Here is a 12,993-nt window from a genome sequence, read left to right as displayed (position 1 = left end):
TGGCTAGTAAGATCGCCTTTGGCCACATTACCCTGAATGCGCTCGATATCGGATGCTAAGCAGGGTTGGGCCCGGATAGTAACTGGATGGGAGACCGCCTGGGAATACCAGGTGCCGTAAGCTTTTTTTAAAATATGTTGTTGTGGTCGACGACCTGTTTCATTTTTCTGCTTGTTTGCCGAGGTGACCATCTTGGCGTTTGTCAACAGGGTTGAGAGTGGCTAGCAAGATCGCCAACGGCCGCATCACCCTGAATAGCATCCGAGATCAGATGAGATCGGGTGCAAACAGGGTCGGGCCCGGTTAGTACTTGGATGGGAGATCGCCTGGGTATACCAGGTGCCGTAGGCTTTTTTTTAAAATATGTTGTTGTGGTCGACTACCTGTTTTATTTTTCTGCTTGTTTGCCGAGGTGACAATTTTGGCGCTTGTCAAGAGGGTTGACAGTGGCTAGCAAAATCGCCCATGGCCACATCACTCTGAATGCATGCGATCTCATCTGATCTCAGATGCTAAGCAGGGTCGGGCCTCATTAGTATCTGGATGGGACATCGCTTGGGAATACCAGGTGCCGTAGGCTTTTTTATAAATATGTTGTGGTCGACGACATGTTTTATTTTTCTGCTTGTTTGCCGAGGTGACCATCTTGGCGTTTGTCAACAGGGTTGAGAGTGGCTAGCAAGATTGCCTACCGCTAAATGACCCTGAATGCGTCTGATCTCGGATGCTATGCAGGGTTGGGCCTGGTTAGTTCCTTGATGGGAGACCGCCTGGGAATACCAGGTGCCAAAGGCATTTTTTAAATATGTTGTCGTCGACGACCTGTTTAAATTTTCTGCTTGTTTGCCGAGGTGACCAGCTTGGCGTTTGTCAACAGTGGCTAGCAAGATCGCCTACGGCCATATCACCCTGAATGTGTCTGACTCTCGGATGCTAAACAGGGTCAAGCCTGAATAGTGCCTGGATGGGAGGCCGCCTGGGAATACCAGGTACGGTAGGCTTTTTTTTTAAATATGTTGTTGTCGTCGGCGACCTATTTAATTTTTCTGCTTGTTTGCCGAGGTGACCATCTTGGCGTTTGTCAAGAGGGTTGAGAGTGGCTAGCAAGATCGCCTACGGCCACATCACCTTTTAATGCGTTTGATCTCGGATGCTAAGCAGGCTTGGGGCTGGTTAGTACCTGGATAGGAGACCGCCTGGGATTACCAGGTGCCGTAGGCTTTTTTTAAATATGTTGTTGTCGACGACCTGTTTAATTTTTATGCTTATTTGCCGAGGTGACCATGGCGTTTGTCAAGAGGGTTGAGAGTAGCTAGCAAGATTGCCTAAGGCCACATCACCCTGAATGCGCCTGATCTCGTCTGATCTCGTCTGATCTAGGATGCTAAACGGGGTCGGGCCTGGTTAGTACCTGGATGGGAGAAAACCTGGGAATACCGGGTGCCGTAGGCTTCTTTTAAATATGTTGTTGTTGTCGACGACCTGTTTAATTTTTCTGCTTGTTTGCCGAGGTGACCATCTTGGCGTTTGTCAAGAGGGTTGAGAGTGGCTACCAAGATTGCCTACGGCCACATCACCCTGAATGCACTCGATCTCATTTGATCTCGGATGCTAAGCAGGGTTGGGCCTAGTTATTACCTGGATGGGAGACCACCTGGGATTACCAGGTGCCATAGGCTTCTTTTAAATATGTTGTTGTTGTCGACGACCTGTTTCATTTTTCTGCTTGTTTGCCGAGGTGACCATCTTGCCGTTTGTCAAGAGGATTGAGAGTGGCTAGCAAGATTGCCTATGGCCACATCAAGCTAAATGCACCCGATCTCATCTGATCTCGGATGCTAAGCAGCGTCGGGCCTGCTTAGTACCTTAATGGGAGACCACCTGGGAATACCAGGTGCCGTAGGCTTCTTTTATTTATGTTGTCGTCGACGACCTGCTTAATTTTTCTGCTTGTTTGCCGAGGTGACCATCTTGGCGTTTGTCAAGAGGGTTGATAGTGGCAACCAAGATCACCTACGGCCACATCACCTGAATGAACCTGATCTCGTCTGATCTCGGATGCTAAGCAAGTTCGGGCCTGCTCAGTTCCTTAATGGGAGACCGCCTGGGAATACCAGGTGCCGTAGGCTTCTTTTATATATGTTGTTGTCGTCGACGACCTGCTTAATTTTTCTGCTTGTTTGCCGAGGTGACCATCTTGGAGTTTGTCAAGAGCGGCTTGCAAGATCGCCTATGGCCACATTAACTTGAATGCCCCCGATCTCATTTGATCTCGGATGCTAAGCAGGGTCGAGCTTGGTTAGTACCTGGATGGGAGACCGCCTGGAAATACCAGGTGCCATAGGCTTTTTTAAAATATGTTGTTGTTGTCGACGACCTGTTTAATTTTTCTGCTTGTTTGCCGAGGTGACCATCTTGGAGTTTGTCAAGAGGGTTGAAAGTGGCCAGCAAGGTCGCCTATGGCCACTTTACCCTGAATACACCCGATCTCATCTGATCTCGGTTGCTACGCAGGGTTAGGCTGGGTTAGATACCTCGATGGGAGATCAGCTGGGAATACCAGGCGCTGTAGGCTTTTCTTAAATATGTTGATGTCGTTGACGACCTGTTTAATTTTTCTGCTTGTTTGCCGAGGTGACCATCTTGGCGTTTGTCAAGAGAGTTGAGTGTGGCTAGCAAGATCGCCTATGGCCACATCACACTGAATGCGTCTGATCTCAGATGCTAAGCAGGGTCGGGCCTGGTTAGCACCTGGATGGGAGACCGCCAGGGAATACCGGGTGCAGTAGGCTTATTTAAAATATGTTGTTATCGTTGACGACCTGTTTAATTTTTCTGCTTGTTTGCCGAGGTGACCATCTTGGCGTTTGTCAAGAGAGTTGAAAGTGGCTAGCAAGATCGCCTATGGCCACATCACCCGGAATGCGCCTAATCTCGTCTGATCTCGGATGCAAAGCAGGGTCGGGCCTGGTTAGCATCTGGATGGGAGACCGCCTGGGAATACGAGGTGCCGTAGGCTTTTTTTTAAAATCTATCGTTGTGGTCGACGACCTATTTTATTTTTCTGCTTGTTTGCCGAGGTGACCATCTTGGCGTTTGTCAAGAGGGTTGAGAGTGGCAAAAAATATCGCTTATGGCCACATCTCACTGAATGTGCCCGATCTCGTATGATCTCGGATGCTAAACAGAGTCAGGCCTGGTTAGTATCTGGATGGGAGACCGCCTGGGAATACCAGGTGCCGTAGGCTTTTTTAAAAATATTTTGTTGTGGTCGACGACCTGTTTTATTTTTCTGCTTGTTTGCCGAGGTGACCATCTTGGCGTTTGTAAAGAGGATTGAGAGTGGCTAGCAAGGTTGCCTATAGCCACATCAGCCTGAATGCGCCCAAACTCGTCTGATCTCAGATCCTAAACAGGGTCGGCCCTGGTTAGAACCTGGTTGGGAAACCGCCTGGGAATACCAGGTGCCGTAGGCTTTTTTTAAATATGTTGCTGTCGTCGACGACCTGTTTAATTTTTCTGCTTGTTTGCCGAGGTGACCATCTTGGCGTTTGTCAAGAGGGTTGAAAGTGGCTAGCAAGGTCGCCTATGGCCACATTACCCTGAATACACCCGATCTTGTTTGATCTCGGTTGCTAAGCAGGGCCGGGCCGGGTTAGGTATCTTGATGGGAGACCACCAGGGAATACCAGGCGCTGTAGGCTTTTCATAAATATGTTGATGTCGTCGACGACCTGTTTAAGTTTTTCTGCTTGTTTGCCGAGGTGACCATCTTGGCGTTTGTCAGGAGAGTGGAGAGTGGCTAGCAAGATCGCCTATGGCCACATCACCCTGACTGCATCTGAACTTGGATGCTAAGCAGGGTCGGGCCTGGTTACTACCTAGATTGGAGACCGCCTGGGAATACCAGGTGCAGTAGGCTTATTTAAAATATGTTGTTGTCGTTGACGACCTGTTTAATTTTTCTGCTTGTTTGCCGAGGTGACTATCTTGGCATTTGTCAAGAGAGTTGAAAGTGGCTAGCAAGGTCGCCTACGGCCACATCACCCTGAATGCGCCTGATCTCGTCTCATGTCAGATGCTAAGCGGGGTCCTGCCTGGTTAGTACCTGGATGGAAGACGGCTTGGGAATACCAGGTGCCTTATGCTTTTTTTAAAAATTTAGTTGTGGTCGACGACCTGTTTTATTTTTCGGCTTGTTTGCCGAGGTGACCATCATGGCATGTGTCCAGAGGGTTGAGAGTGGCTAGCAAGATCTCCTACGGCCACATTACCCTGAATGCGCCTGATCTCGTCTCATGTCAGATACTAAGCAGGGTCTTGCCTGGTTAGTACCTGGCTCGAAGACGGCCTGGGATTACCAGGTGCCGTAGGCTTTTTTAAAATATGTTGTTGTCGATGACCTGTTTAATTTTTCTGCTTGTTTGCCGAGGTGACCATCTTGTCGTTTGGCAAGAGGGTTGAGAGTGGCTACCAAGATCGCCTATGGCTACATCAACCTGAATACGCTCGATCTCATTTGATCTCGGATGCTAAGCAGGGTTGGGCCGGGTTAGGTACCTCGATGGGAGACCACCAGGGAATACCAGGCGCTGTAGGCTTTTCATAAATATGTTGATGTCGTCGACGACCTGTTTGATTTTTCTGCTTGTTTGCCGAGGTGACCATCTTGGCGTTTGTCAAGAGAGTTGAGAGCAGCTAGCAAGATCGCCTATAGCCACATCACCCTGACTGCGTCTGATCTCGGTTGCTAAGCAGTGTCGGGCCTGGTTAGTACCTAGATGGGAGACCACCAGGGAATACCAGGCGCTGTAGGCTTTTCATAAATATGTTGTTGTCATTGCCGACCTGTTTAAATTTTCTGCTTGTTTGCCGAGGTGACCATCTTGGCATTTGTCAAGAGAGTTGAAAGTCGCTAGCAAGATCGCCTACAGCCACATCACCCTGAATGCGCCTGATCTCGTTTGATCTCGGATGCTAAGCAGGGTCGGGCCTGGTTAGCATCTGGATGGGAGACCGCCTGGGAATACGAGGTGCCGTAGGCTTTTTTTTAAAATATGTTGTTGTGGTCAACGACCTATTTTATTTTTCTGCTTGTTTTCCGAGGTGACCATCTTGGCGTTTGTCAATAGGGTTGAGAGTGGCTAGCAAGATCACCTACGGCCACATCACCCTGAATGCGCCTGACCTCGTCTGATCTCGGATGCTAAGCAGGGTCGGTCCTGGTTAGTACCTGGCTGGGAGACCGCCTGGGGATACCAGGTGCTGTAGGCTTTTTTTTTAAATATGTTGTTGTGGTCGACGACCTGTTTTATTTTTCTGCTTATTTGCCGAGGTGACCATCTTGGCGTTTGTCAAGAGGGTTGAGAGTGGCTAGGTAGATCGCCTATGCCCACATCACCCAGAATGCGCCCGATCTCATCTGATCTCGGATGCTAAGCAGGGACGGGCCGGATTAGTACCTGCATGGGTGACCTCCCGGGTGTACCAGGTGCCGTAGGCTTTTTTTAAAATATGTTGTTGTGATCGACAACCTGTTTTATTTTCCTGCTTGTTTGCCGAGGTGACCATCTTGGCGTTTGTCAAGAGGGTCGAGAGTGGCTAGCAAGGTCGCCTACGGCCACATCACCCTGAATGCGCCTGATCTCGTCTCATGTCATATGCTAAGCGGGATCTTGCCTGGTTAGTACCTGGATGGAACACGGCTTGGGAATACCAGGTGCCGTATGCTTTTTTTAAAAATGTTGGTGTGGTCGACGACCTGTTTTATTTTTCTGCTTGTTTGCCGAGGTGACCATCCTGGCGTGTGTCCAGAGGGTTGAGAGTGGCTAGCAAGATCTCCTACGGCCACATCACCCTGAATGCGCCTGATCTCGTCTCATGTCAGATGCTAAGCGGGGTCTTGCCTGGATAGTACCTGGATGGAAGATGGCTTGGGAATACCAGGTGCCGTATGCTTTTTTTTAAAATGTTGTTGTGGTCGACGACCTGTTTTTTTTTCTGCTTGTTTGCCGAGGTGACCATCTTGGTGTTTGTCAAAAGGGTTGAGACTGGATAGCAAGATCGCCTATGGCCACATCACACTGAATGCGTTTGATCTTGGATGCTAAGCAGCGTCGGGCCTGGTTAGTACCTGGATGGGAGACCGCCAGGGAATACCAGGTGCAGTAGGCTTATTTAAAATATGTTGTTTTCGTCGACGACCTGTTTAATTTTTCTGCTTGCTTGCCGAGGTGACCATCCTGGCGTGTGTCCAGAGGGTTGAGAGTGGCTAGCAAGATCTCCTACGGCCACATCACCCTGAATGTGCCTGATCTCGTCTCATGTCAGATACTAAGTGGGGTCTTGCCTGGTTAGTACCTGGATGGAAGACGGCTTGGGAATACCAGGTGTCGTATGCTTTTTTTATAAATGTTGTTGTGGTCGACGACCTGTTTTATTTTTCTGCTTGTTTGCCGAAGTGACCATATTGGTGTTTGTCAAGAGTGTTGAGAGTGGCTAGCAAGATCGCCTACGGCCACATCACCCTGAATGCACCTGATCTCGTCTGATCTCGGATGCTAAGCAGGGTCAGTCCTGGTTAGTACCTGGATGGGAGACCACCGGGGAATACCAGGTGCCGTAGGCTTTTTTTTAAATATGTTGTTGTCGTCGACGACCTGTTTAATTTTTCTGCTTGTTTGCCGAGGTGACCATCTTGGCGTTTGTCAAGAGGGTTGAGAGTGGCTAGCAAGATCACCTATGGCCACATCACCCTGAATGCGCCTGATCTCGGATGCTAAGCAGGGTTGGGCCTTGTTAGTTCCTTGATGGGAGACCACCTGGGATTACCAGGTGCCGTAGGCTTTTTTTAAATATGTTGTTGTCGACGACCTATTTAATTTTTCTGCTTGTTTGCCGAGGTTACCATCTTGGCGTTTGTAAAGAGGATTGAGAGTGGCTAGCAAGCTTGTCTATGGCCACATCAGCCTGAATGCGCCCGATCTCATCTGATCTCGGTTGCTAAGCGGGACAGGCTGGGTTAGGTACCTCGATGGGAGACCACCAGGGAATACCAGGCGCTGTAGGCTTTTCATAAATCTGTTGTTGTGGTCAACGACCTATTTTATTTTTCTGCTTGTTTGCCTAGGTGACAATCTTGGCGTTTGTCAAGAGGGTTGAGAGTGGCAAGTAAGATCGCCTACGGCCACATCACCCTGAATGTACCTCGTCTGATCTCGGATGCTAAGCAGGGTCGGTCCTGGCTAGTACCTGGATGGGAGACCGCCTGGGATTACCAGGTGCTGTAGGCTTGTTTTTAAATATGTTGTTGTGGTCGACGACCGTTTTTTTTTCCTGCTTGTTTGCCGAGGTGACCAGCTTGGCATTTGTCAATAGGGTTGAGAGTGGCTAGCAAGATTGCCTACGGCCACATCTTCCTGAATGCACCCAATCTCATCTGATCTCGGATGCTAAGCAGGGTCGGGCCTGGTTAGTACCTTGCTGGGAGACCGCCTGGGGATACCAGGTGCTGTAGGCTTTTTTAAAAATATCTTGTTGTGGTCGACGACCTATTTTATTCTTCTGCTTGTTTGCCGAGGTGACCATCTTGGCGCTTGTCAAGAAGGTTGAGAGTGGCTAGGAAGATTGCCTACGCCCACATCACCCTGAATGCGCCCGATCTCGGATGCTAAGCAGAGTCTGGCCAGGTTAGTACCTGCATGGGTGACCTCCTGGGTGTACCAGGTGCCGTAGACTTTTTTTAAAATAAATTGTTGTGGTCGACAACCTGTTTTATTTTTCTGCTTGTTTGCTGAGGTGACCATCTTGGCATTTGTCAAGAGGGTTGAGAGTGGCTAGCAAGGTCGCCTATGGCCACATCACCCTGAATGCGCCTGATCTCGTCTCATGTCAGATGCTAAGCGGGGTCTTGCCTGGTTAGTACCTGGATGGAAGACGACTTGGGAATACCAGGTGCCGTATGCTTTTTTTAAAAATGTTGTTGTGGTCGACGACCTGTTTTATTTTTCTGCTTGTTTGCTTAGGTGACTATCTTGGCATTTGTCAAGAGAGTTGAAAGTGGCTAGCAAGATCGCCTACGGCTAAATGACCCTGAATGCGTCTGATCTCGGATGCTAAGCAGGGTTGGGCCTGATTAGTTCCTTGATGGGAGACCGCCTGGGAATACCAGGTGCCATAGGCATTTTTTAAATATGTTGTTGTCGTCGACGACCTGTTTAAATTTTCTGCTTGTTTGCCGAGGTGACCAGCTTGGCGTTTGTCAACAGTGGCTAGCAAGATCACCTACGGTCACATCACCCTCAATGTGTCTGACTCTTGGATGCTAAACAGGGTCAAGCCTGAATAGTACCTGGATGGGAGGCCGCCTGGGAATACCAGGTACGGCAGGCTTTTTTAAAATATGTTGTTATCGTCGGCGACCTATTTAATTTTTCTGCTTGTTTGCCGAGGCTATGGCCACATCACCTTTTAATGCGTTTGATCTCGGATGCTAAGCAGGGTTGGGCCTGGTTATTATCTGGATGGGAGACCGCCTGGGAATACCAGGTGCCATAGGCTTCTTTTAAATATGTTGTTGTTGTCGACGACCTGTTTAATTTTTCTGCTTGTTTGCCGAGGTGACCATCTTGGCGTTTGTCAAGAGGGTTGATAGTGGCAACCAAGATCGCCTACGGCCACATCACCTGAATGGACCTGATCTCGTCTGATCTCGGATGCTAAGCAGGGTCGGGCCTGCTCAGTACCTTAATGGGAGACCGCCTGGGAATACCAGGTGCCGTAGGCTTCTTTTGTATATGTTGTTGTCATCGACGATCTGCTTAATTTTTCTGCTTGTTTGCCGAGGTGACCATCTTGGAGTTTGTCAAGAGCGTTGAGGGTGGCTTGCAAGATCGTCTACGGCCACATCACCTTGAATGCGTCTGATCTCTGATACTAAGCAGGGTCGGGCCTGGTTAGTACCAGGATGTGCGGCCGCCTGGGAATACCAGGTACGGTAGGCTTTTTTTAAATATGTTGTTGTCGTCGACGACCAATTAAATTTTTCTGCTTGTTTGCCGAGGTGACCATCTTGGCATTTGTCAAGAGGGTTGAGAGTGGCTAGTAAGATCGCCTACGGCCACATCACCTTTTAATGCGTTTGATCTCGGATGCTAAGCAGGCTCGGGGATGGTTAGTATCTGGATGGGAGACCACCTGGGATTACCAGGTGCCGTAGGCTTTTTTTAAATATGTTGTTGTTGTCGACGACCTGTTTAATTTTTCTGCTTGTTTGCCGAGGTGACCATCTTGGCGTTTGTCAAGAGGGTTGAGAGTGGCGAGCAAGATCGCCTATGGCCACATTAACCTGAATGCGCCCGATCTCATTTGATCTTGAATGCTAAGCAGGGTCGAGCTTGGTTAGTACCCGGATGGGAGAACGCCTGGAAATACCAGGTGCCATAGGCTTTTTTTAAATATGTTGTTGTTGTCGACGACCTGTTTAATTTTTCTGCTTGTTTGCCGAGGTGACCATCTTGGCGTTTGTCAAGAGGGTTGAGAGTGGCTAGGTAGAACGCCTATGCCCACATCACCCTGAATGCGACTGATCTCGGATGCTAAGCAGGGTCGTGCCTGGTTAGTACCTGGATGGGAGACCGCCAGGGAATACCAGGTGCAGTAGGGTTATTTAAAATATGTTATTGTCGTTGACGACCTGTTTAATTTTTCTGCTTGTTTGCTGAGGTGACCATCTTAGCGTTTGTCAAGAGAGTTTAAAGTGGCTAGCAAGATTGCCTACAGCCACATCACCCTGAATGCGCCGAATCTCGTCTGATCTCGGATGCTAAGCAGGGTCGGGCCTGGTTAGTACCTGGATGGGAGACCGCCTGGGAATACGAGGTGCCGTAGGCTTTTTTTTTAAATCTGTTGTTGTGGTCGATAACCTATTTTATTTTTCTGCTTGTTTGCCGAGGTGACCATCTTGGCGTTTGTCAAGAGGGTTGAGAGTGGCAAGAAATATCGCCTATGGTCACATCACCCTGAATGCGCCTGATCTCGGATGCTAAACAGAGTCAGGCCTGGTTAGTATCTGGATGGGAGACCGCCTGGGAATACCAGGTGCCGTAGGCTTTTTTTAAATATGTTGTTGTTGACGACCTGTTTAATTTTTCTGCTTATTTGCCGTGGTGATCATCTTGGCGTTTGTCAAGAGGGTTGAGAGTGGCAATAAATATCGCCTATGGTCACATCACCCTGAATGCGCCCGATCTCGGATGCTAAACAGAGTCAGGCCTGGTTAGTATCTGGATGGGAGACCGCCTGGGAATACCAGGTGCCGTAGGCTTTTTTTTAAATATGTTGTTGTTGTCGACGACCTGTTTAATTTTTCTGCTTGTTTGCCGAGGTGACCATCTTGGCGTTTGTCAAGAGGGTTGAGAGTGGCGAGCAAGATCGCCTATGGCCACATTAACCTGAATGCGCCCGATCTCATTTGATCTCGAATGCTAAGCAGGGTCGAGCTTGGTTAGGTACCCGGATGGGAGACCGCCTGGAAATACCAGGTGCCATAGGCTTTTTTTAAATATGTTGTTGTCGACGACCTGTTTAATTTTTCTGCTTGTTTGCCGAGGTGACCATCATGGCATGTGTCCAGAGGGTTGAGAGTGGCTAGCAAGATCTCCTACGGCCACATCACCCTGAACGCACCTGATCTCGTCTCATGTCAGATGCTAAGCGGGTTCTTGCCTGGTTAGTACCTGGATGGAAGACGGCTTGGGAATACCAGGTGCCTTATGCTTTTTTTTTTAATTTAGTTGTGGTCGACGACCTGTTTTATTTTTCAGCTTGTTTGCCGAGGTGACCATCATGGCGTGTGTCCAGAGGCTTGAGAGTGGCTAGCAAGATCTCCTACGGCCACATCACCCTGAATGTGCCTGATCTCGTCTCATGTCAGATACTAAGTGGGGTCTTGCCTGGTTAGTACCTGGATGGAAGACGGCTTGGGAATACCAGGTGTCGTATGCTTTTTTTATAAATGTTGTTGTGGTCGACGACCTGTTTTATTTTTCTGCTTGTTTGCCGAAGTGACCATATTGGTGTTTGTCAAGAGTGTTGAGAGTGGCTAGCAAGATCGCCTACGGCCACATCACCCTGAATGCACCTGATCTCGTCTGATCTCGGATGCTAAGCAGGGTCAGTCCTGGTTAGTACCTGGATGGGAGACCACCGGGGAATACCAGGTGCCGTAGGCTTTTTTTTAAATATGTTGTTGTCGTCGACGACCTGTTTAATTTTTCTGCTTGTTTGCCGAGGTGACCATCTTGGCGTTTGTCAAGAGGGTTGAGAGTGGCTAGCAAGATCACCTATGGCCACATCACCCTGAATGCGCCTGATCTCGGATGCTAAGCAGGGTCAGGCCTGGTTAGTTCCTTGATGGGAGACCACCTGGGATTACCAGGTGCCGTAGGCTTTTTTTAAATATGTTGTTGTTGTCGACGACCTGTTTCATTTTTCTGCTTGTTTGCCGAGGTGACCATCTTGGCGTTTGTCAAGAGGGTTGAGAGTGGCTACCAAGATCGCCTATGGCCACATCAACCTGAATGCGCTCGATCTCATTTGATCTCGGATGCTAAGCAGGGTTGGGCCTGGTTAGTACCTGGATGTGAGACCGCCTGGAAATGCCAGAGGGTTGATAGGCTTTTTTAAAATATGTTGTTTTCGTCGACGACCTGATATGGCCTATGGCCATATCAGCCTGAATGCGCCCGATCTCGTCTGATCACGGTTGCTAAGCAGGGTCAGGCCGGGTTAGGTACCTCGATGGGAGACCACCAGGGAATACCAGGCGCTGTAGGCTTTTCATAAATATGTTGATGTCGTCGACGACCTGTTTGATTTTTCTGCTTGTTTGCTGAGGTGACCATCTTGGCATTTGTCAAGAGTGTTGAGAGAGGCTAGCAAGATCAGCTATGGCCATATCACCCTGACTGCGTCTGATCTCGGATGCTAAGCAGGGTCGGGCCTGGTTAGTACCTAGATGGAAGACCACCAGGGAATACCAGACGCTGTAGGCTTTTCATAAATATGTTGTTGTCGTTGACGACCTGTTTAATTTTTCTGCTTTTTTGCCGAGGTGACCATCTTGGCATTTGTCAAGAGAGTTGAAAGTGGCTAGCAAGATCGCCTACGGCCACATCACCCTGAATGCTCCTGATCTCGTCTGATCTCGGATGCTAAACAGGGTCTGGCCTGGTTAGCATCTGGATGGGAGACCGCCTGGGAATACGAGGTGCGTAGGCTTTTTTTTTAGATCTGTTCTTGTGGTCAACGACCTATTTTATTTTTCTGCTTGTTTGCCGAGGTGACCATCTTGGCGTTTGTCAATAGGGTTGAGAGTGGCTAGTAAGATAAAAAGAAGAAAAACTGCGCTAAGGTGAAAATAAATATGTGAATATGTGAAATATATAAATATACGTGAATTTCTTATATATAAAAATATTCAGCTGCGGCTTCACTATGTCACATACATACAAATAGGTAAACAAAAAATCATAAGCCGCGCTAAACAAATACAAAGTTTGTGACGGGTTCCAGGAGAACGGATCTGTCCGTGTGCGTCCGGCCGGCGCCACGGACTTAAGGCGCTTTTTCTTTTACACATTTGTAAGTGCATTTTTATACTTTTATCCTTAAAATAAAAAGGGTTTTACACTATTTGAGCTTTATTTCTCCTCTATGGTTTTGATGCCTCTGGTTCTGAGTCTTTTTGGACTTTTGAGTTGAGTGTCCGGGAGTGAGTTTCCTTCCCAAGATTTCCTGAAACAGCGAAGCCAGGAAGACATCGAGGAACCCCTTTCCCTCGTGGTTGGAAGTGGCGTCCATTTTCATAAAGCTCCGTGTGACCCTCTGTAGTGGGGGGTCATTTGTATCTGGTAAGCAGTAAATCTTATCGTGTGTTGGTGGTGGATTGAACACATTTTCACCCATATTTGGATCCCCAGGAACATTGTGGTT

At 48.5% G+C, this 12,993-nt stretch overlaps 2 non-coding genes and 24 pseudogenes across 2 annotated transcripts; all 26 read left to right on the top strand.

The window, feature by feature from the left end:
* The first annotated feature begins 461 nt into the window (after positions 1-461).
* Positions 462-580, top strand: LOC143965485 (5S ribosomal RNA; annotated as a pseudogene).
* A 980-nt stretch (positions 581-1,560) lies between these two features.
* On the top strand, positions 1,561-1,679 carry LOC143965541 (5S ribosomal RNA; annotated as a pseudogene).
* Positions 1,680-1,787: 108 nt separating this feature from the next.
* LOC143965319 (5S ribosomal RNA) lies at positions 1,788-1,906 on the top strand (annotated as a pseudogene).
* A 105-nt stretch (positions 1,907-2,011) lies between these two features.
* LOC143965451 (5S ribosomal RNA) lies at positions 2,012-2,129 on the top strand (annotated as a pseudogene).
* A 99-nt stretch (positions 2,130-2,228) lies between these two features.
* Positions 2,229-2,347, top strand: LOC143965454 (5S ribosomal RNA; annotated as a pseudogene).
* A 108-nt stretch (positions 2,348-2,455) lies between these two features.
* Positions 2,456-2,575, top strand: LOC143965362 (5S ribosomal RNA; annotated as a pseudogene).
* Positions 2,576-2,900: 325 nt separating this feature from the next.
* Positions 2,901-3,019, top strand: LOC143965404 (5S ribosomal RNA; annotated as a pseudogene).
* Positions 3,020-3,129: 110 nt separating this feature from the next.
* On the top strand, positions 3,130-3,248 carry LOC143964863 (5S ribosomal RNA; annotated as a pseudogene).
* A 336-nt stretch (positions 3,249-3,584) lies between these two features.
* LOC143965236 (5S ribosomal RNA) lies at positions 3,585-3,704 on the top strand (annotated as a pseudogene).
* Positions 3,705-4,481: 777 nt separating this feature from the next.
* On the top strand, positions 4,482-4,601 carry LOC143964561 (5S ribosomal RNA; annotated as a pseudogene).
* A 325-nt stretch (positions 4,602-4,926) lies between these two features.
* LOC143964999 (5S ribosomal RNA) lies at positions 4,927-5,045 on the top strand (annotated as a pseudogene).
* A 110-nt stretch (positions 5,046-5,155) lies between these two features.
* LOC143964703 (5S ribosomal RNA) lies at positions 5,156-5,274 on the top strand (annotated as a pseudogene).
* Positions 5,275-5,384: 110 nt separating this feature from the next.
* LOC143964667 (5S ribosomal RNA) lies at positions 5,385-5,503 on the top strand (annotated as a pseudogene).
* A 1,006-nt stretch (positions 5,504-6,509) lies between these two features.
* LOC143965282 (5S ribosomal RNA) lies at positions 6,510-6,628 on the top strand. The gene has a single exon (XR_013271607.1). It is a non-coding gene; the product is annotated as a 5S ribosomal RNA (ribosomal RNA).
* Positions 6,629-6,951: 323 nt separating this feature from the next.
* On the top strand, positions 6,952-7,070 carry LOC143965359 (5S ribosomal RNA; annotated as a pseudogene).
* A 108-nt stretch (positions 7,071-7,178) lies between these two features.
* LOC143965520 (5S ribosomal RNA) lies at positions 7,179-7,292 on the top strand (annotated as a pseudogene).
* A 108-nt stretch (positions 7,293-7,400) lies between these two features.
* Positions 7,401-7,519, top strand: LOC143965331 (5S ribosomal RNA; annotated as a pseudogene).
* A 1,148-nt stretch (positions 7,520-8,667) lies between these two features.
* Positions 8,668-8,785, top strand: LOC143965230 (5S ribosomal RNA; annotated as a pseudogene).
* Positions 8,786-9,328: 543 nt separating this feature from the next.
* On the top strand, positions 9,329-9,447 carry LOC143965312 (5S ribosomal RNA; annotated as a pseudogene).
* A 325-nt stretch (positions 9,448-9,772) lies between these two features.
* Positions 9,773-9,891, top strand: LOC143964563 (5S ribosomal RNA; annotated as a pseudogene).
* A 110-nt stretch (positions 9,892-10,001) lies between these two features.
* Positions 10,002-10,110, top strand: LOC143965521 (5S ribosomal RNA; annotated as a pseudogene).
* Positions 10,111-10,215: 105 nt separating this feature from the next.
* On the top strand, positions 10,216-10,324 carry LOC143965452 (5S ribosomal RNA; annotated as a pseudogene).
* A 109-nt stretch (positions 10,325-10,433) lies between these two features.
* LOC143964813 (5S ribosomal RNA) lies at positions 10,434-10,553 on the top strand (annotated as a pseudogene).
* A 559-nt stretch (positions 10,554-11,112) lies between these two features.
* Positions 11,113-11,231, top strand: LOC143965270 (5S ribosomal RNA). Its single transcript, XR_013271606.1, has one exon. It is a non-coding gene; the product is annotated as a 5S ribosomal RNA (ribosomal RNA).
* A 485-nt stretch (positions 11,232-11,716) lies between these two features.
* LOC143965299 (5S ribosomal RNA) lies at positions 11,717-11,836 on the top strand (annotated as a pseudogene).
* A 325-nt stretch (positions 11,837-12,161) lies between these two features.
* LOC143965484 (5S ribosomal RNA) lies at positions 12,162-12,279 on the top strand (annotated as a pseudogene).
* Positions 12,280-12,993: the final 714 nt, after the last annotated feature.

This window comes from Lithobates pipiens, unplaced genomic scaffold (assembly GCF_037356315.1).
Source record: "Lithobates pipiens isolate NorthernLeopardFrog02 unplaced genomic scaffold, aLitPip1_a1.2 Scaffold_8, whole genome shotgun sequence".
In the NCBI taxonomy this organism is placed as follows: Eukaryota; Metazoa; Chordata; class Amphibia; order Anura; family Ranidae; genus Lithobates; species Lithobates pipiens.
The sequence above is the reverse complement of the archived record's forward strand: the minus strand, read 5'-3'. Positions and strand labels throughout refer to the sequence as shown.